At 37.0% G+C, this 21,105-nt stretch overlaps 1 long non-coding RNA gene across 1 annotated transcript in view; it reads right to left on the bottom strand.

The window, feature by feature from the left end:
• LOC141557723 (uncharacterized) overlaps positions 1 to 19,923 on the bottom strand; it is a 46,914-nt gene extending 26,991 nt beyond the window's left edge. Inside the window, exons 1-2 of the long non-coding RNA XR_012486878.1 lie at positions 19,667 to 19,923; positions 14,327 to 14,407 (exon numbers count right to left, since the gene is read on the bottom strand). This is a non-coding gene — a long non-coding RNA (uncharacterized LOC141557723). The remainder of the gene's footprint in view (positions 1 to 14,326; positions 14,408 to 19,666) is intronic.
• Between the last annotated feature and the right edge of the window lie 1,182 nt (positions 19,924 to 21,105).

Raw genomic sequence — 21,105 nt, forward strand, 5'->3', positions numbered from 1 at the left:
TCTAATTTTTGATGTCTTGGGACAATGCTCCAGTCACATTACCCTGGTTATGACTCTCTAAATTTGCCCTTCTTCCCAACTTTCTTATTTTGGTTGATAATAGCTAGAAAAATTGGCATATCTTGATTTTTCTCTTTATCTGACCATAAGCCCACGTATATTCACTTGCTAAGTGTTTCCAGTTTTCTTTCTCTTCCATCTAACCTTCACATAGCTGCCAAAATAGTCTTCTTAATTTGCAGGTCTGATTAGATATTTCTCCTTATTGAAAAACAGTGGCTTGTTATTGCCTATAGGATTAAATACAAACTTAGTCTAGCACTTATTATATGCTTATTCACTTAATATCTTGCATAAACAATCTGGTTTCAATATACCTTTTAAGTCTTATTTTACATGATTCCTTTCAGGTTCCCCTTAAATTGTGTTGATCGATTTTATCCTGTCCTGTTTATTCATCATCATATTTGTACAGATTGTCATCTATTACTGGAACACACTTTTTCCTCATCTCTTTTCCCTGAAATCCTTCTCTTCCTTCAAAACTTGGTTTAGATTACATGTCTTCCAAGGAGACTTGTCTGATCCTGCCAGATTAAAGCATTCTTTTCCTCATCAATTTTTGTGAGAAAGCTTTGTCTCTATTTCTCTAATGAAAATTCACATTTGAACTTATTTGTGTAGGACATAAACCTCCTGTCAATCAATAAATCACCAATCTTTTTCTTTGTAGTATACTTACTCTTTGCAATGCACTGGGGATGCAAATATGAAAATGATACTTGCCCTCAAGGAGTTTATATTATGCTAAGAAGATAAAATATTTCAAGGATAAGTAAATATAGACTGTGTGCAAAAGAAATACATAATGATTAGAGGAGGCACTAACAATTAAAGGGATCAGGCAAGATTCATATATGAAGTGCTGCTTGAACTGAGCTTTGAAGGGATTTGAAGAGTCAGGGATGATGAGGAGAAAGAGCACTCCAGTAATGGAAGGCAACTTGTGTGAAGGTATAGATACAGAAGATTCAGAAGAAGAATTGAGAGTAGAGAATTTATTTGTCATTTTTTGTATTCTTAGTGCCTAGCACAATGCCTTACACATTTTGGTTGTTGTTCAGATGACTCTTTGTGACTCTGTAGAATATTTTTGTTATGGGGTTTTCTTGACAGAAAAATTAGAGTGGCTTCCTATTTCTTTCTTTAATAGCTTACTTTTTTTTTTTTTTTGGTCAAAGCTTATGTAATCCTGCATGTCATAGCTCAAAATTTCACTGAGTTATGTAAGCCCCTCTAACACAACAAGACAATGATCCAGAACAGGATTTTTTTTTTTTAAAGGAAAATGGGAGTTAAGTGACTTGCCTAAGGTCAAGCAGCTATAAGTGTCTCAGGCTAGATTTGAACTCAGGTATTCCTGTCTCTAGAACCAGCTTTCTATTCCCTTCGCCATCTAGTTGACCCTAGTTATGTGTAGAAGACATTCTTGCTCAATTGAAAGAAATTTTTAGTTAATAAAGTGACACTTTGTAGGTTTAATTTGCTTCCTAATTGGGTTGAAGGCTCATTTTGCTCTCCATGCTCCATGCTTTTTGCTGTGATTTCATGAGATAATACTTATAATCTTCTGTAATCTTTCTCTGTAATATTTTGCAAATGAGTACATACTCTCTCTTTGACTGCCACATCTTTCCATTTGGCAAGAAATCTCGGCATTAAATTAAATTAAACTCTATATTTCTCAGAAGATTTGTAGATGAAATGAGAAAGAATACAACAAATCGATGCAAAATGGAACAGATTTGTCAGCATTTCTATAATGTTCTGGTAACATCATTGGTTATAGTGGAACTACCACTTTTTTTTTTTTTTTTTTTTTTTTTGCTGAGGCAGTTGGGATTAAGTGACTTGCCCAGGGTCACACAGCTAGGAAGTGTTAAGTGTCTGAGGCCACATTTGAACTCAAGGCTGGTGCTCTATCCACTACACTAACTAGCTGCCCCTGGAACTACCACTTTGAGGAAGTGGAAATAGTAATTGAGAATATACAATGGGAAGAATAGTTGTAGCCTGCTCAATATACACAAGAAGATATTTGTGCTAAAAACAATATAAAGGTATAAATACTCATGCAATGGCTTTCAAGACACCTCAGTGGAAAGAAGATAACTAGAGAATGGAAAAAGTCACATAAAGTAGACACAAAAAAGGGTGAACAAGAAGATACCAGCAATTACTAACTAATAAATATACTTTTTTATCCGTAATACATCTTCATGGACATATTCTATGTACATAGTGAAGATATCTTTAGTGAAAATGTGAGAAAGGAAACACATGGGCTTTTACCAGTTGATTTTCTCCATCTCTCCCCAGACCTACAACTGACTGAACTGAAAGATCCTGCTGGGTTCATTGTTTATTGATGATAAAAAATAATTTGACTTGGTAGATTTAAGTGTAGCCTTAACGATTCCTTTTCAATAAGACTAAACTAAACTATGTCAAGATCACAGAAGATTTCTTGATAGATATAACCACAGAGATAACCCAGTTACATGATTCTCTGATTATTTCCCTCCCAAATTGAATGTGAATTCCTTGTAGTGAGAGATTTTGTTTTTGTCTTTTTAACCAGGACAATGCTTGGTCTATTTATCATTACACATTTATACTGGAGAAAGCCTTATAAGGATACTTAGTGTGAACAAGTTTTTGTTCTAAGGTCTAGCCTTATTCAATACCAGATCATTCCTTATTATAGAGAATCCCTAAGAATATAGAATATGGAACTTGTATGAATGGGCATGAGCAAAAATCACATAGGAAAAAAAAGGTGTAAATGGGTTTGAATTTGCACTGGAAGAGGTAATATATATGAAGAGATCATCAAATCCATAACCATATGTGATTGTACTTTGTTTTACTTTATATTCTTGCTATCTTTGGGACAAGGAGCTATTCTTGGTTTTATCCCTTAATTTTGGCAAGTTCTGGGCCAACTGTGTCATTTCTCTAGTCTTATTGCCCTTTCTGTAACCTGACTACATTTTAATGAGAGTGCTCTGGCTCAATCCTGAAGAACAGGGCTATTTTACTTCCTCCTCAAGGTTGTCAGGTACTCTGAGAGGTTGCAGGGTTTTTCTTTACTGTCATCAGCTTGATGCCCTACCAGCTGTGTTCTCCTAATTTTGAAGGGGCTGTGACCAGGACCCAGTTCTTCTTAATCACTTCGTGTCAATTGGTTTCCACAAATGGACATATACTTCAGAAATATAGCAAGAACAGAGTACATTTCTCCCAATATCTTGGGGGTATATTTTTCTCCTATTTCACTTAGGAGTGTGAAAGGATAAAACTCATAACTTAGCTCAGTTCCTACATAGCAATGGCCCCCAAATTCACCTCCCTTTGGAGGTGTTTCATCTCAAGTCCTTGTCTCAGCTACTGCTGGACTGGGGTCCCTCTGGACCTTTCAGATTTGTGAGGTCATAGAGATTTTCCCCCTCTTTTCTTAGAATGGAAAAGGACAAACACAATAGCCAAGGACTAGGCCATCTGACTTCAAAATGGGAGAAGGTGTCACCATATGATTTAAGTGAAAGATTCCCTAAGAGCAAATGAAACAAAGATGAAAATAGCTGATGTTGATGGAGCCATCAACATCATGATGGAGGTTGATATACCTTTTTGAATATCTTTACAGTCAGTCTAAGAAAAGACACTCTTCTCTACCACTGTAGTTATCTGACTGGAATTAGTTACTGGATGTCTCTGCATGCTCCCTAGACTCTTCAAGGCCTTTTCAATACCTATCATCATGATTCTCTTGGAAGCAAACTCTTTCTTTAACCTTGTCATGCAGAGAGATGTCTTCCTAGGTGCTCAGTGTATGAACCAGAGTCCCATGAATCCTCCTTCATGACTACTTTGTAAGGATAATCAGGTAATACTAATCAAACATATGGTAGGCACTAAACAGATATTCTTGTTAGTTGGTTGATTCTTTTCTGTTGCTGCAGAATGTTGGAAATTCACATTTTTCTATTGGACTCACCTCCTGTATAGTCCATACACTAACTAAACAGTCTTGCTGTTTGGTGCAAGAACAATAACAGCAACAACCAAAAAATCCCCAAATTGGAATGAAATGGAAATTGTACTTTTTCTACTAGATATTGGGTTTAAGCCCAGCTCAAGGATTTCCTCTGTGGAGAATTAGAGATCATTATTGATCACAAAATAGAAGATTTTTATTACATCAAACTAAAAAGTTTCTGTACAAACAATACTAATGCAAACAAGATTAGAAGGGAAGTAACAAATTGGGAAAATATTTTTAAAAGTAAAGGTTCCAATATATATTTCCAAAATATATAGAGAACTGACCCTAATTTATAGGAAACCAAACCATTCTCCAATTGATAAATGGTCAAGGGATATGAACAGACAATTCTCAGATGATGAAATTGAAACTATTTCCACTCATATGAAAGAGTGTTCCAAATCACTACTGATCAGAGAAATGCAAATTAAGACAACTCTGAGATACCACTACACACCTGTCAGATTGGCTAAGATGACAGGAACAAATAATGATGAATGTTGGAGGGGATGTGGGAAAACTGGGACACTGATACATTGTTGGTGGAGTTGTGAAAGAATCCAGCCATTCTGGAGAGCAATTTGGAACTATGCTCAAAAAGTTGTCAAACTGTGCATACCCTTTGACCCAGCATTGCTGTTACTAGGATTACATCCCAAAGAAATACTAAAGAGTGGAAAGGAACCTGTATGTGCCAAAATGTTTGTGGCTAGAAACTGGAAGTTGAATGGATGTCCATCAATTGGAGAATGGTTGGGTAAATTATGGTATATGAAGGTTATGGAATATTATTGTTCTGTAAGAAATGACCAGCAGGAGGAATACAGAGAGGCTTGGAGAGACTTACATGAACTGATGTTGAGTGAAATGAACAGAACTAGAAGATCACTGTACACTTCAACAACAATACTGTATGAGGATGTATTCTGATGGAAGTGGAAATCTTCAACATAAAGAAGATCCAACTCACTTCTAGTTGATCAATGATGGACAGAGGTAGCTACACCCAGAGAAGGAACACTGGGAAGCGAATGTAAATTGTTAGCACTACTGTCTATCTACCCAGGTTACTTATACCTTCGGAAGCTAATAATTAATGTGCAGCAAGAAAATGGTATTTACACACATATATTGTATCTAGGTTATATTGTAACACATGTAAAATGTATGGGATTACCTGCCATCGGGGGGAGGGAGTGGAGGGAGGGAGGGGATAATTTGGAAAAATGAATAAAAAAAAAAAAGAATTTCCTCTGTGAGGTCTTTTTTGAACCTCCCCAGTTGTTTTATTCCCTCCTTTCTATTTTACTTTGTATCCACTACTTACATATTTTGTATTTATTTGTCTGGTAACAAATATGACAAATCACAACAAATGTTATTATTAATGTTATTCCCCTTAATAGCATATAAACATCTTGAGAGTAGTGGCTTTCTCATTTTTGCCTTTATTTCCCAAGTATTGTCAAAGTGCTTAGCACACAACAGGTGCCTAATCAATGATCATTGAATGAATGAATGAACGTTCATACCATTTGAACTTCAGAAAATATTCATTGAAAATATGCCTGGTCTCTGACTTTGTCCTGTAGCAGGTAAAATATATATTGCCTTGGGCAAGGAAAATAAACTTGGTTCTTCTGCCATGGTAATGGGGAGGAAAGACACCCTACCTTTTTATAAATCATCAAGGTAAACTTAAGAGTAGTTGGAAAGCCCAGAAGTATTTTTCTGAGAAATTACTTTCCCCCTCCTTTCCAATCCCACTCCTTCTCTGAGATCAGGTCCATGGAAAAGATATGGAGTAATTACAAAATTCACAGGAAATGGATTGAAACCTGGATTCACTTTCAGAAGGCACCAATATTATGGAGTATATTAGATCAGTCCCCTTAGAGACTCTGGGTGCTGGATTGGATGGCCAAATTTTCTTGGGAGTCCAGTCACAATACCATGGAGTTCATATGGAACAATATAGCGAGCACTTGGTACTGTTGAGCACATTGTTATGAGCTATGTGTTGGCACTGTGTTTACAAAATTATCTTGATAAGATTGCTGTTGGGCTCTGTCTGCCTGTGTCTGGGATGTTTTAAGTCCAAGAAAACCCTGGCCTCTTTCCTCTCTGGCTAACAGAGGGCATATTTTGGACTTGAGATCTTTTTAGTGAAGTTTGGACTCCAGTGATCTTCCAGGGGCTATTTGTGTTGGAGGGGCTGGCAAGAATTTTCCTTTGGCCCCAGAGAACTAATGGACTTTCAACTCTCTTAGTCTGGTTCATTGCTCTGTTAAAAGCTGCAGAGTTGGTTCCAGCTCAGACAGAAAAAATGGGTACTCTGATTCAATGAACTTGGGGTGACTATTTCAGGTCATTTCCAGAGAGAACTGCTCTAAAGGTATTTGATAGCTTGACTTGGTTGTAGCTAATCAGCACCCTGTTCCTTCTGTTTAATTCTTCAGTCTCCTTAATGTGCATTTAAATTATCAAGAGATATTTTTGCAATAAGGAAAATATGACTCAGGAATCTGAATGTTGGGAAATAATAGTTTGAAGGTAGAAAATGAACTAGATTTTGGGGGTTTAAAAATAATAACTGACATTCACATAGCACTTTTAAGTTTTCAGAGTGCTTTTTATTTCACTTGAGCCGATTGACAATTCTTTGAAGTAGGTTCTATGGGTGTTATTATTATTATTATCTCCATTTTATAGATGAGAAAACTGAGGCTCAGAGAACTGGAAATAGAATTTGAACTTATGTCTTCTTGGCCTCAGGGCCCAGGGTCCAGAACTCTGCTTACTATCAATACTGACTTTATCATTGGGGGGAAAAAAGGGAGGATGAAGATTTATTCATTGTGTATTGTTATCAACCAGAGTAATTTTGTAAATCATGTTAAACTCTTACATATATCCTGAAAGTTCAGTCTTTTGTTTTTAAGATCCCAGGAACAAAAGGAAAGGAGGCTTGCCCAGTTTTGGAGTTTTTTCATATCTACTTTTATAGATCCTATAATGATGTCCCTCCCTCCTTTCTGCTTCTCCAGAGTTCCCCTATTCTCTCCAACATCTGCTGCAAGCCCCATTTTTTGTAACCTTCTCTTCTCTTTACCCATACTCCATTTTTAATCTCCCTACTTCAACTTCAACTCCCCACGGACTATGATTTTGTAGTTGTGAGCATTTCCTCTGCCTCCATTCAGACTCATGATTTAGTGGAGGTCAAAAAAATTCGCCATCCCATATGTGACCTGCTCTTGAGTCTCTCCAGGTTTAGCAAGACTGATTTTTGGATGATAAACTGGGGATATGTCATCGGACTTATGTCTACAATTTTAGCATAATCTTTGGGTGGTTTCTTTGTTGTAGATATCCATCAAAAGATGACTTTCATGGAGCACTCTTTCCATAGAAAGAAGTAATATTTCCAGTTTCCCAAACAAATATGACATTTCTGTTTCTGCACTTATTGCATTCTACATAATATATGTATTCTATCTTCCTTGATTAGAGTATAAGTTTCTGGCAGGCAGAATCCTTGTCCTTTTCATCTTTTTGTGTTTATTAAATGTTTTAAACATTATTGATGAGTAATCATCAATCAAACTTAGTAACTATTTACATTCAAATTAATTCATATTAATGCATAAAATATCATAAACTATTAGTTATTTAAGTCCCGTCAAAATTCTTTGTCTCTTTGTTCTCAATCAATATTTCTCTTGTGTGAGTATAAGTGGTGTATACTGCATTCTTCTGTTTTTGCTTTTTTTTTTTTTTTTTTAAACCATCTTTTCTGACTTTAAGGCTGGTGCTCTACTTTTTTTTTTTTTTTTTTTTTTTTTTTTTTTTTTTTGCCAGGCAATTGGGGCTAAGTGACTTGCCCAGGGTCACACAGATAGGAAGTGTTAAGTGTCTGAGGCCAGATTTGAACTCAGCTCCTCCTGACTTTAAGGCTGGTGCTCTATCCACTGCTCTGCCAAAAGGTAGAATTCTTTTTGTAACTTTTACTGCATGCTTCCAAGTTGCTTTCCAAAAAGATTCTACAAGTTGTATTTACCCAGGAATGAGGATACCTGTGTTCCCCCAAGTCTCTCAGTATTGTTTCTGTTGGTTTTTAATCCCTTTTGGGGACTCAATTTGTTGCGCAGGAGATAGGCTTTCAAATTTATTTTAATTTTCATTCCTTTGATTGTTTGGGAGTTTGAGATAGAATGATTTTTAAAAATGATTATCAATAACTTGTAGGTATGTATTTTTAAACTACCTTCATATTATAGAATTATAAATTTAGAACAGTAAGACACTCCAGAGTTCAACTCTCTTATTTTACAAATGAGGAAACCGAAGTCCCGAGAAATGAGTCCACTTGCCCAAAGTCAGATAGCAAATGGCCAAGATGGGTTTAGAACTGAAGTCTTAACTCTGATATACCACTTCACACTTCTCAGATTGGCTAAAATGACAGGAAAAGATAATAATGGAAGGGATGTGGGAAAATGGGACAAAAATACATTGTTGGTGGAGTTGTGAACTATCCAAACATTATGGAGAGTAATTTGATACTATGTTCAAGGGCTATAATTGTGCATTCCCTTTGATCCAGCAGTATTTCTACTGGGTCTGTATACAAAAGAGATTATAAAAAGGGAAAAGGACCCACTTGTGCAAAAATTTTGTGACAGCCCTTTTTGTAGTGGCAAGGAACTGGAAACTCAGTGGATGCCCACCAGTTGAAGAATGGCTGAATAAGTTGTGATATATAACTGTAATGGAATATCATTGTTATATAAAAAAAATATTTGCAAGCTAATTTCAGAAAGGCTTGGAGAGACTTACATGAACATCAGTTATCTTAATCTTAATTAAGCGAATAGAACCAAGAGAACATTGTACACAGCAACAACAAGATTATGTGATGATCAATTGGGATGGGCCTGAATCCCAATGAGATGATTCAGGCCAATTCCAATAGACTTGTGATGGTGAGAGCCATCTGTATCCAGAGAGAGGACTATGGGGATTGAATGTGTATCACAATCTAGTATATTCACCTTTTGTTGTTGTTGTTATTGTTTGCTTGTTTTTTTCTTTCTAATTTTTTTCCCATTTTGATCTGATTTTTGTGTGCGTGTGCGCAGCATGATAAATGTGGAAATATGTTTAGAAGAATTGTACATGTTTAACCTATATTAGATTAGTACTGTCTAGGAAAGAGGAAGGGGGAGAAGGAGAAAGAAAAATTTGGAACACAACGTTTTCCAAGGGTGAATATTGAAAACTATCTTTGCATGTATTTTGAAAAATAAAAAGCTATTATTATAAACAAAAAAACCCAAACAAAATGGAAAAAATTATGTTGAAAACTAAAAAACAAACAAACAAAAACAAAAACAACTCAGGTCTTCTCACTTTCCATATTGCTTCTTTGACCATTTATTAATTGTGGATTGGGAGCTACCATTACAAAGTTTATTGATCTTCACATTTTTCACAGTTATCCTAGGCAGGAGCCATGAATGTCATAGTCACTTCAGGTTCTTTTGTTTTACTGAATGAAGTATCTTTCTTTTTCTAGCCTTTGTACCTCACAAATCAGTGAATATTTCTTGAATGAATGAATAAATGAATAGACCTGACTCCCATAGATTTTCTCTCAGTACTGGTGGGAGGTAGGGTGAGTTTGTTGGAGTAAGTCACCCTGATGGTCCAGCTCTAAATTCTATAATCTTATGAAGAGAAGATGATTTCATTTTAATCTGAACAGGCCTATTTCACTCCCCACTGCCCACCTCTGTGGTCTACTATGATATTGTGGTGAAAATGTGTCATTCTCTATAGAGAAAAAGCAGAGTCATTTCCTTTGCATGGGTTTTGTTGTGTATGTGAGTTGTGTTGGGTGTGTACCTCCCTTAGGCAGAGTATATACTTTGCCCTTATGATGTTTGTCTATGCCCTCTTCCCTGCCTTCTAAACGTCGTGCCTTGTATCTATTCGGTTCCCTGTTGCTTGGCTCCCACCCCTACCAGCCCAGGTGGCTAGCGTCCCCATTTTGCTCTTGACCCCAAACCCTCTGGCATGTCAAGGAGCCAGGCTCTTGCAGCTGAGTTCCAAGCATCAACAATGACACCATTGAGGGCTGTGCTGGGACTAGGCTCCTGATGCCTGAGTTGTGGAACAGCTCAAGGCCATTTTTAAAATTTAGACCAAGCTGTAGCCAGAAATAGGTGTCTAGTGGCTATCTTCAGGTCTTGTTGCTCTGCTCCTGAAGGACCACTATTGTGTTTGGATTGAGTGCCTACAGAATATTTATGGAACTGAGGTGAGGGAAATTTAAACAGGGAAACAAATATATTTTGGAGGCTTTAGGAAGGGAGCAGAGCATGATGAAGTAGAAAGAGCCCTGGCCTCTAATCTGAGTTCTAGGCTTACCTCAGCTAATGACCAGCTGGCCAAGTGTCTTTGAGAAGGGAAATTTGAGCATGTGGTGGAAGAGTCCTTAGACTTGGGAGTCAGTACTAGTTCTAAATTCCTACTTCCCTTCTCCCCTCCCACCCTTTAACATAGGCAAGTCAATTTGTTTCTCTGAGTTTTGGTATATTCATCTGTAAAAAGGGTAAAATAAGGCTTTTATTTCCTACCATATGGGGTTGTTGTGAGTATTGATGAGACACACATATAAAGTACTTTGTAAGTATGAAAGTGCTTTATAAATGGAAGCTATCATCATCATCATCATTATGTATAATTTTTGGAGTTTGTATTAAGTGTGGATTTTCAATGACATCAGGTTCTTCAACTTTTTTATCTCTAGATTTTAGTAGCTCTTCAATTTCATCTCTTATTTCTTCTAATCTAGGCTCAAGAATGAAGTAATTTTTTACATATGATTGCCCTGCAGTGATCAGCAGTAAGTTGTTGTAGACTTGGAGTTAAGATTACTATTGATAAAAAAGATGGAATAAAACTCATGATATCTATTTCTAATTTTATTATGATATAGCTTTGGAACATAAAAAATATTAATGTCTTCAGTTCATTTCTTGCTTACTTGGGGTTTGTCTATATTGGTGGTCAGCACTGTTTGCACTAATGCATTTCCAGGAGGTAGGGTATTTCTGATTTGTTGGGGGACAATATTCCCTTTTTTTGAGGGGAACAGAACGTGATGGAATGCCACATATTCTGCCAAGATGATCATCACAATGGTTTTCAGTAGGGCCAACCTGCAACCTTGGCTACCTTATCTAATTCTTTTACACTTAGGAAAAGTTCTTTTGCACTGACCTAGATAGTAATTCAAATAATGCTATCAGCAGAGCTTAATTCACCAATGTTTCAGGGTTCTTGTCAAGCTTCCACAGCTTCCCTAGTTGTCATGGCACATGAAGACCTTTATTTCCTCATATGTAAAAAGAGGGGGTTAGATTAGATGACTTCTGAAGTCGTTGCTAGCTCCAGCTCTGAGGTCCTTTGATCTCAGTTTTGTATGTGTATTGTAATACTATGTATTATAGCCATCTGAATTGGTGTCCTATCCCCTTAAGAGACTACAAATTCCTTGAGAGAAGGGACAATGTCTTAGCTCTACTCTATATCTCTTCCAGCATCTAGCATATTGTTTTGCACATGGCAAATATTATAGTCTTTAGTTGTTCTGTAAAAATACAAATTCATATTCAATGACCTAGGTGGCAAAAAAAATAAAATTAAAAAAAAATCATGGAACAGCATTCAAGTTGGGAGGGAACTCAGAGTTAACTTATTCCAGGTATTCTTATTTTATTGAAGAGAGAACTGAGGTCAAATGACTTGTTCAGAGTAATACAACTCTTAATCTCAGCTATAATTTAAAGTGGAATCTTTTGATTCTATATCCTATTCACACAATATTTGACTGAAAGAATAGGGCAAGAGGGGCAGTGATGGACAGAACTCTACCAGCAGTCATTTGTCATAGCCAGGAGGCTGGAAAGAAGTTTTTGAGAGAGAAGTGTGACCTTTGGAATGGACTCTTTCAGTTCCTATTCACTCTGGCCAGTAATCAAAGAGATAGGATAAGGAAGTTTTCCTTGGATCATCTCTGTCCAGCCTTTTCTCTCTTATGGGGAGAGAGATCATTTGTGGTAGGGTGGGGAGGAACCTTGGCAGTTATTTCCCTCACTGGTCTCTACTCTGCTATATCCTTTGGTGCTGAACAATAGAGAAATGATTAAGAGTTGGAATAACTTTTGCATTCTCTTTGCTATAATACCTAGTCACGATTCTTATGTTTGAGGGAGCACCCTCTCCCACAATTGTCCCCAGTGGCTATTTGACATATATTTATTCTTTGGGGATCAATGACAGGCTGGTTGCACCCTCTTGTGATCTCTACGAACTGACCCTCTGCAAAACTGGCAAGGTCTGGAAGTTTTTTTAACCCAACCTCTTTAGCTCTTCTTCCTATTCAGTTCCTCAACACACCCTTCATCATCAACATTTGTCCTTCAGGGCCCTCAAGTAGTCAAAACAAGATTGACATTAACTCTCTTCAAAAAAAAAAAACCCAACAAAACTTTTTTTTTTTATTATTATTATGAACTTGACAAAAATCAACAAACATGAACATTTCCTTATATAAAGAACAAAAAAAGAAGATTGCAGATGACACTCTGAATATCTATTATGCACAGTCTGGATTTTTAAAAATATATATTAAATTCAACTTAGTAGTTCCAATACTGACTTGATTGTCTGTCTCTTTCTGAACTTCTTTTTGCTCTCTTCTGAATAACAGCAACAATAAAAATAAGTATCATTTATATATTGCTTTAAAGTTTGCAAAATGTTTTATTGATATTGTCTGATTACTGATATTAGCAACCCTAGGAGGTGGTAGATACTATTATATATTTATTCTTCACTCTCAATATATCACCAATCCTCTTCCTTTTTTTGAACTTACATGTCTACCATGATATCTGTCATATACAATTTCCTATAATGCAGCCTGCTAACTCCTACAGTATGCAGATACAAATAGAAAAAAGATGAAGAATTCTTGCCTTCAAGAAACTTATAATCAAATGGGGGGTGGGGAAGAGAAAGGGATTATCACATATAAACACAAGTTAGATTCAATATAGTGTGGTAAAAACAAAAGAGAGATTCATATAATGTGCTACACAAATTTTTGAAGTAGAATTCCTTTTAGCTGAAGGTATGAGACTAACTTTCAAGAGGCAAAGAAATGGGTCCATTCCTAAATTGGCATGGGCTGCTTTGAAAGTTGGTGGATTTCTCTTCCTTAGAAGCTCTTTGAATGGGATGACTACTGGTATGGGTATGGTGTAGTGGGAATTTCTTTTGCTTATCAGTTGGATTAGATGACTGCTAAAATTGCTCTCAAATTTTGTGATTCAGTGAAATAAATCATTAATGTTGAGATTTAGGCATGTTTTTCAGGAAATAAGACATTTTGGGGCAGAATATAACATTTAGCATCATCCAGACATTTGCTTATCTACTTTTACATTAGCTTTAGATACAATTAATTTTACAAAGCTAAGACTTGCTTGGGAGGTAGAGAGTTACCAAAATCATTAAATGCTAAGTCAACCACTCAGAACGGTCCCTTTGGAGAGAATGGGAGAAAGATGGGGAATCGTGCACATGCAGTTTTTACTTTTTATTCTGGTACCTCACAGGACTAGGTCTCCCTCGTCTCCCCTCCCCTATGCATGTCCTTGAAACTATTTTTATTTGTTGCTGGAAACCAAAAATACAAGGAAAGCCAAATGTGCTGGAATGGTTTTCCACATGCTGTTGGGGTTGAGAAGAGGGATTTTGCCTAGAGGAGTGAACAGGCTTTCAAGCTGGCTTCTGGAACCAGTTGAGGCTGCAGGTCTGTGTGGGTGTGCAAACCTGAGGGGATGGCGCCAGGTTCAGTAGAATAAGTTGAGAGGTACATGGCTGGTTGGCAAGAGGAAGGAGGCTTAGCAATGTGGTAGTAGAAACAGCTTTTGCTTGAAATCCCTGAACTTCTTTAGTAGAAATCTAGTATATTCAGATAGATGCTTGTTCATTGGACAAATATTTATTGAGGGCCTACCCATACAAGATACATGATGGGGGAGAGGAGTATAAAGAAGCATGAGACACAGTTCTTTTCTGTCATAGGAAAGATAATAAGGCACTTGGACAAATTCAATTAACAAATATTTATTGTGCACTTACTACATGCAGGGGCCTCTGTTTGCTGCAAGGAGTACAAAGATGAGAAACAACACAGTTCCTGCTCTCAAGGATCTTAACAATCTAATGGAGATAAGGAAGATAGATGAGTCACATATATTAATAATTATGATAAAAGGTAGAATGTCATGGGACAGAGGGGATGGAGCCAGCTTTGATGCAATAAGAATTTTGAGGAGGTGAGAGATCACTTTCAGTTAGAGGGTGGGATCAGAATGGTTTCATCCATGCTATCATAGTTGAATTAAACCTGCAAGTGAGAGCATTTCAATAGGTAGAGATATGTGGAATGGGGGAGTTTTAGCCTGGGTGAATGCTTAGAAGTGAGGATAAATGAGATCAAAGAGTAGAAAATAGTTTGATTTGGCAATAATATGGAGTATGTGAGGGAGAGCTCAAGAGTGGAGCTGATGTGGAGGATGGATTGTAGAAGGGCCTATTCATAGTGGTTCACATCAGATAGGATGAGAATCTGAACTAGGGTTCAGGGGATGAAACAAATTGGAGAGACATTGTAGGGATTGAAATAATAGTATTTGGAAACTGATTTGAGGTGGGGTATTCTTGGACATAGCAACAAGAGTCAAGACAAGAATTGAGACTTTCTGACTTCCAATTCCACATCATACAGTCCCTTTGGTAGGACTCACAAAAAATCTTTGTTTTGCCTTCTTCTGATGTGTCTATCTGTGTTATAGTGTATTATGCTTACCTGTATCTCATTACCATCAAGATCTTGAGAAGTCCTTTTCCTGAGTCTTTATCAGTGGATAGAGAATCCACAGTGATACCTCTTCTGAAATCTCCAATTATCTATGCCTGTCTTATTTCCCTGCTGAATTATGAGCTCCACAAAGAACAAGGGTCTTGTCTTAGTCACAGGGTTAGTTCTAACTCTGATACTCTGCAGCTGTGTAACTATAGCTAAATCACTAAAGCTCAGTTTTCTTCATCTAAAATGGGAATAATAATAATAATTTGTAAAGTGAATGCTGTCAAATGATTTTCAAATCTTATATTCTTACACAAATGCTAGTTCTCCCCTTCCTCATTCTTTTCCTTCTCCTCCTCTTCCTTCTTCCTACAATATATTTTTCCTCCAATGTCTCACAGCATTCTGCTCATCAGAGGTGTTCAATGTCTGTTGAGTTGAGGTTCATGATTATATAGCATATCTTTCTACCTCTAGCTGAGCACTTTACACATATCTATCTTCTGTCTTATAGTTCATAGGGATCACAGAGCCTCAATTCTTGGGAATATGCAATATATAAAAAGAGATGCTCTTCCCCTCTTTTTAAGCCTAAGCACAAATTTTGGTTTATTCTTAAATATAAATTGCCATAAAAATTGGATATTGAGGGGGAGCTAAGTGACATAGTAGATAGATCACTAGACCTGGAGTCAGAAGGACCTAAGTTAAAATTCAACCTCAGATAATTATTAGTTATGTGACTCTGGGAAAGTCCCCTAATCCTGACTTCCTCCAAAAAAAAAAAAAAGAATTAGAAATTTAAGGGATATCCTTAATTGGGGAATGGTTGAATAAGTTGTACTCTGTGATTGTGATAGAATACCATTGAGCTATGCAAATGATGAGCAAGATGATATCAGAAAAACCTGGGAAGACTTATATAAGCTAATGCAAAGTGAAGTGAACAGAACCAGGAGAACATTGTATATAGTAACAACAATATTGTATTATGATTAACTGTGAATGACTTAGCTGTTTTCATCAAATCAAAGGTCCAAGAAATTTTCCATAGAATTTTGTTTAGCAGCTCCCTAATTCATTTGTGATATTTAAAAAATTTTAAATTTAAAATCTAGACTGGACTGGGAGCTACATGAGGGCAGGATGTATCTTTAGAATTTTTAGCTCTCCAGGGACCTAAACAATGCTCTGAATGCATCTAATATTTAATAAGTGTTTGTTGAATGTGTTGAATTAATGAATGACTATAAAAGGTATTTAAGAAGGAGCTGAATGATGGCTGAAACTGAATCTCTACCAGAGAACCAGGGTTCAAATCCTGATTATGCCATTACCTGTGTGACCTTGAACAAGTTACTTAACTGGATTTCAATTCTTCACCTGTTGGATTAGATGACCTCTAAATTCCCTTCTAGTTCTAAGATATGCTTTGGAGGAGATTCTTCTCCTATTAAAAAAAAACTCTAAAATTTGCCTAAAAGTGAAATGTAGAATACATTTCAGTTTTTGAGGCTTTAGTATTTGTATCATATATTTAGAGTGAGGCATTGGAATAGTACGGTAGTGGAACATTCAGATAAAATATTTATACATTCTTGGAGGCATTTTTTTTTTCAGTTTTGGAAATGGGCACACTGAGATCTCAGTCATGAAAAGTAACTTGGATAAGTGAATGAAGACTAAAATTTTGGAAGCCACAACCTGGTGCCTAAATCCCTTGACTCTTAAACATAGTCTAGAGAAGAGGGATCAAGTGATTGTAGTTAAGTGATGAACTCTGGTGACTGTGACCTCTTTTGGACAGAGGAATCGTTGAGAGTATTGCTCATGTTGGCATTTATCTGTCTTGCTAACTTTCTCCAAACAAACCTACATTTTCACCTTCCTGTTTGAAATTCAGTTGCTTCTTTTTTCTACTTAAATTGTAACCATAATTCAAAAACTTGTTTAAGTTCTTGATCCCCCCACTCCACTATAGCCCATAGTAAACTCTGAGCAAAGATCATAGAATTAAGAACTGGAAAAGAACCTGAAGAACATTCATCTAACCTCTTCATTTTATTTTATTAGGTAATCTTATTTTTGTTGATATATTTTATTTTACATTACAGTCATTTATCAATGTCTCCTCATATCTTCTACCTTGGGATCTATCCCATATAATAAAGATAAAAAAAGAACAAAACTTATCAAACCATCAGTTGTTTTTGACATCATATGAAATATTCCAGTTCCTTAATGAGGAGAGAGAATCATGTTTTCTTAACTCTTCTCTAAGGATCACTTATATAATTAGTTTTCTTTCCTCCCTCTCTCCCTTTTGTTTATAACTATTTGTTTATTTTTGTTTTATATAGTCATTCTGTGTGTTGCTTTCCTTGGTTCTTCCCTTTGTATCAATTAATGTAATTCTTTCTAGTTTTTTCTGAATTGTTCATGTTCATAGTTTTTTAATTGAAGTGATATACCATTATATTCATGTGCCATAATTTGTTCAGCCATTCCCCACTAGCATCTTCATTTTATATGAGGGAAATGAAGCTCAGAGAAGTTAAAGTGACTAATGATGTAAAAGTCCTAGGTGCATAAGGAGCCCAGCTAGGATTTGAAATCATTGTAACACTGTTCTTTTAATTGTGCCATTGCCTCTTGTAGCCTTTATTGGTTACTATTCACTTAGGACTCATCATATGCTACATCTTGTATTATTGTTTTAGTTTTTCTTGAGCATGAATTTTCTTTTCCCAGCAAAATTGTAAACTCCCCAAGTTCAGGGATCATGTAAAATACTTTGTACTATCTCTCTATGCCTTCTTAGCTTAGCTGTTCATAGTTGATACCCAATACATGTCCGTGGAATGAACAATTGGTTGGAATCCTGATTTCCTGAGTTGTTTTGGTTTTGGAGATGGCAAGCAGTGAACCTTACCATTCCAAAACCTTTAAGTGGCCCTGAGCAAATATTCAATTGGGAGCTAGGCAGTTCCCTTCAGCCTGTGAGCTGGGAACTGAAGTTGCTTCCCCAATCTACTTACCAAACAGGTTCTGTAACCACCATTTTACACAGGGCCCCATAACCCCAGCAGAAATGGGAATCAGCTATCTGCTTCTCTTGTGAGCTCACAGAATGGGAGAGCTGGAAAGGAGCTTAGATACCAGTTAGTCCTCCTTTCTATAAGGTTCAGTTAAATTGGAGGTATCCTGAGGGAAAACTTTGAAAGACCAGTTGGTCCAGCCTGGGCAGACAGAAATCAGGGGTGGTAAAGGAGAGGGAGGAGGCAGAACAAGGCTGAGTTTTCCTTCGGTATTAAAAAGAAGAAAAAAGAGGATCACAGGATTGAGTTACTAGTTAGCAAACATCTTACAAACAAATTAATCAAACAATCTTTGAAATCTAGAGACAAGAGTATTGGATTTGGAGTCAGAGATTCTATATGACTCTTAACTGCAATTCCTAGCTGTTTGTACTTTGGTAAATCATTTACTGTATAGGAACCTTGATTTCCTTATCTGTAAAATGGGAATAAAAATATTTGTGCTACCTACTTCACAAAGTTGTTATGGAGAGAGAATAAAAATTATGAAAAATGTTTTATAATAAAAAGCTAAATAAAGTCCAACAATTATTAATGTAATATCTAATTCTGTGCTAGGGTTTGAGGAATTCAGTTCTGTATGATTGATTGAAGCATTTGGAGCCATGAAAACTCACAACTTTTTAAAGCTCTCTTATATTCTTTAAACCAAATAATATTTGAGATACAAATTCATTCAACAAATCTTTTTTGGAGCACCTATTATTTAATGAACTAATATTTACATGTACAGTTCCATGCTGAGTGCTGGAATGGGAGATGACACAAAACTTATCTGGGTGCATGTTATCAAATATTACAGCCTACTTGAGCAGACAGGATTTGCATAGGTGAAATAACATGTAATATAGTAGAGACCTAGGGTCTAGAGAGGTAGGGTCAGGATACCTAGGTTCTATGTCGAGTCTGCAACTAACTAGGTACGTGATCTTAAGCAATTCAGTCTCTCTCTCTGAGCCTCAGTTTCCTTTTTTGTTAAATGAGTGGGTGGACATACATGACAAAGTCCCAATCTCCATCTAATGAGTCATTGTGGTGAAAAGAATATAGAAGACTACACAGGAGTCCAGCTAGGAGGAGGAAATCAGGATGGTGAGCAGAACAGAGACTTGTAATATGATCATTGGTTGAAAGAACTAGCTATGTTTAGCCTAGAGAAAAAAGCTTAGGAGGAGATGATGGCTATCTTCAAGTATTTGAAGGATTGCCTTAAATGAGATGATTTTTTTTCAGATCCCTTCCAAATCTGAGCTTCCAACCTATAGTGAGAGACAGTTTCTGATAAAATATAGAATTGAAAAACAGTGTAAAAAGGTATGGCAGCCACAATAAAGTGTGTGCGTGTGTATGTGTGTGTGTGTGTGTGTGTGTGTGTGTGTGTGTGTGTGTGTGTGTGTAGGTCGCAGGGAAAAGTACATAGCATCTTGGATTTAGAACTAGAAGAGGGAAATTGGTGCTTGAGGCTACTCAGGGCAGAAGGTGCTTGGTTCAAGTGAAGGAAAGTTTTCTGACCTTCTGTAAGTGTCTGTTTGCAGAAACCCGGCAGGCAGCGCTCCCCATCCTAATGTGGACTGCTGGGTGGCGCGATGGAAAGGCCTTCCTGTTTCTATTCCTACCTGTGTAGGTCGGAGTGGTCTGTCTCCGCCCCTGCTGGCCGCAGAGCCCTCGGATTGGCTGCTGTTTCTATGGTTACCGCAGTTTCTGAGGCCTCGGGGAAGAGCAGTTGGATGGCGAACTTGCCGGCTCCCCGACACATGTCCCTCCGGATCAGCCAGGAATTTGACAGGGAGACTGTGTGTGCCTGGGTGCGCGGAGGTGTGCGTGATTCGGAAGCAGGAGAAAAGAGAAAGAAGAGGGCACGGAAAGGAAAATCTAGAGTGTCCTGGGAACTGGGATTGCCCCCATCAGGTTATCCACTGAACAGGCTGATTTTTTCCCATTTAAAAAAAAAAAAAAAAAAAAAAAAAAAAAAGAAAGAAAAGAAATGTGCTGTTTGCTGTGGAAATGATGTAGAACAGGAATCTATCCCCAGCTTTATTTCTTCCTCAACTTAGAAAAATCATATCAACTCATCTTTAGTCCTCTCCCTGAAAGTACACATGACATTCTTATTTGTCCAGCTGTTGTTGTGTTACTATTAGACTTCAAATTATCCTCTTCTATCCTCTCAAAAAATCCACAACAGCAGTAACAAAAATGCTTTCTCTGGAGGTTTAAATACTGTTGCCCATGCTCCTTCTAAAAGTTCAACTTTGGTTGCTTAAAAAAGGCTTTCCTTTTCTTTTTCTTAAAGGGGGAAAAACCAGAATGAAACCTCTTATGTTGTTCTTGGTGCTGGCCAGGAGAGAACTGGTTATAATTCACCCTGCCCTTTAAAATCACAGGTCTAACAAGATTGAATGGCTTGGTCAAGACTTGAGGATAGTATGTAGCTCCTAAAATGCTTAAGTTAGGGATCACTTCAGTCCGACTTGAGGCTCAGGAGGTGAGTGATTTGCTTAAGCCTATGGAGAGGGCCAGTGGCAGGGTCAGGACTCGTGGTACTCTTCCCATTATACCATATTTCATCTTTCTGCTGTTATCAGAGGAGATGTATATGATGAAAATAAAATTATTTTTTGGCAAAACTGATGGTTTGGAGGCTGATGGTAGGGAGATTAATTTTAGGGAATGGGATTATAGAATTTTTGGACTGGGCAGAGGAGAGAGAATCTCTTTGGAAACCATATAATTTATACCCAGCCTCAATTAAATTACTACTTATTGAGCATTTATGTGCAGGGTGATGTGGGAAATGCAAAAGCATGTTTCATAACTTTATGGAATTCACACTGTTGTTGGGGAGATAAGATGTACCACAGGAAACTGTGACAAGACGGTATGGTTGGGAGACTAAGCAATAAAAATGATTGGTTCAGGCACTAAGTATTATGGGAATTCAGTGAAAGGAG

This window comes from Sminthopsis crassicaudata, chromosome 2, assembly GCF_048593235.1.
Source record: "Sminthopsis crassicaudata isolate SCR6 chromosome 2, ASM4859323v1, whole genome shotgun sequence".
NCBI lineage: Eukaryota > Metazoa > Chordata > Mammalia > Dasyuromorphia > Dasyuridae > Sminthopsis > Sminthopsis crassicaudata.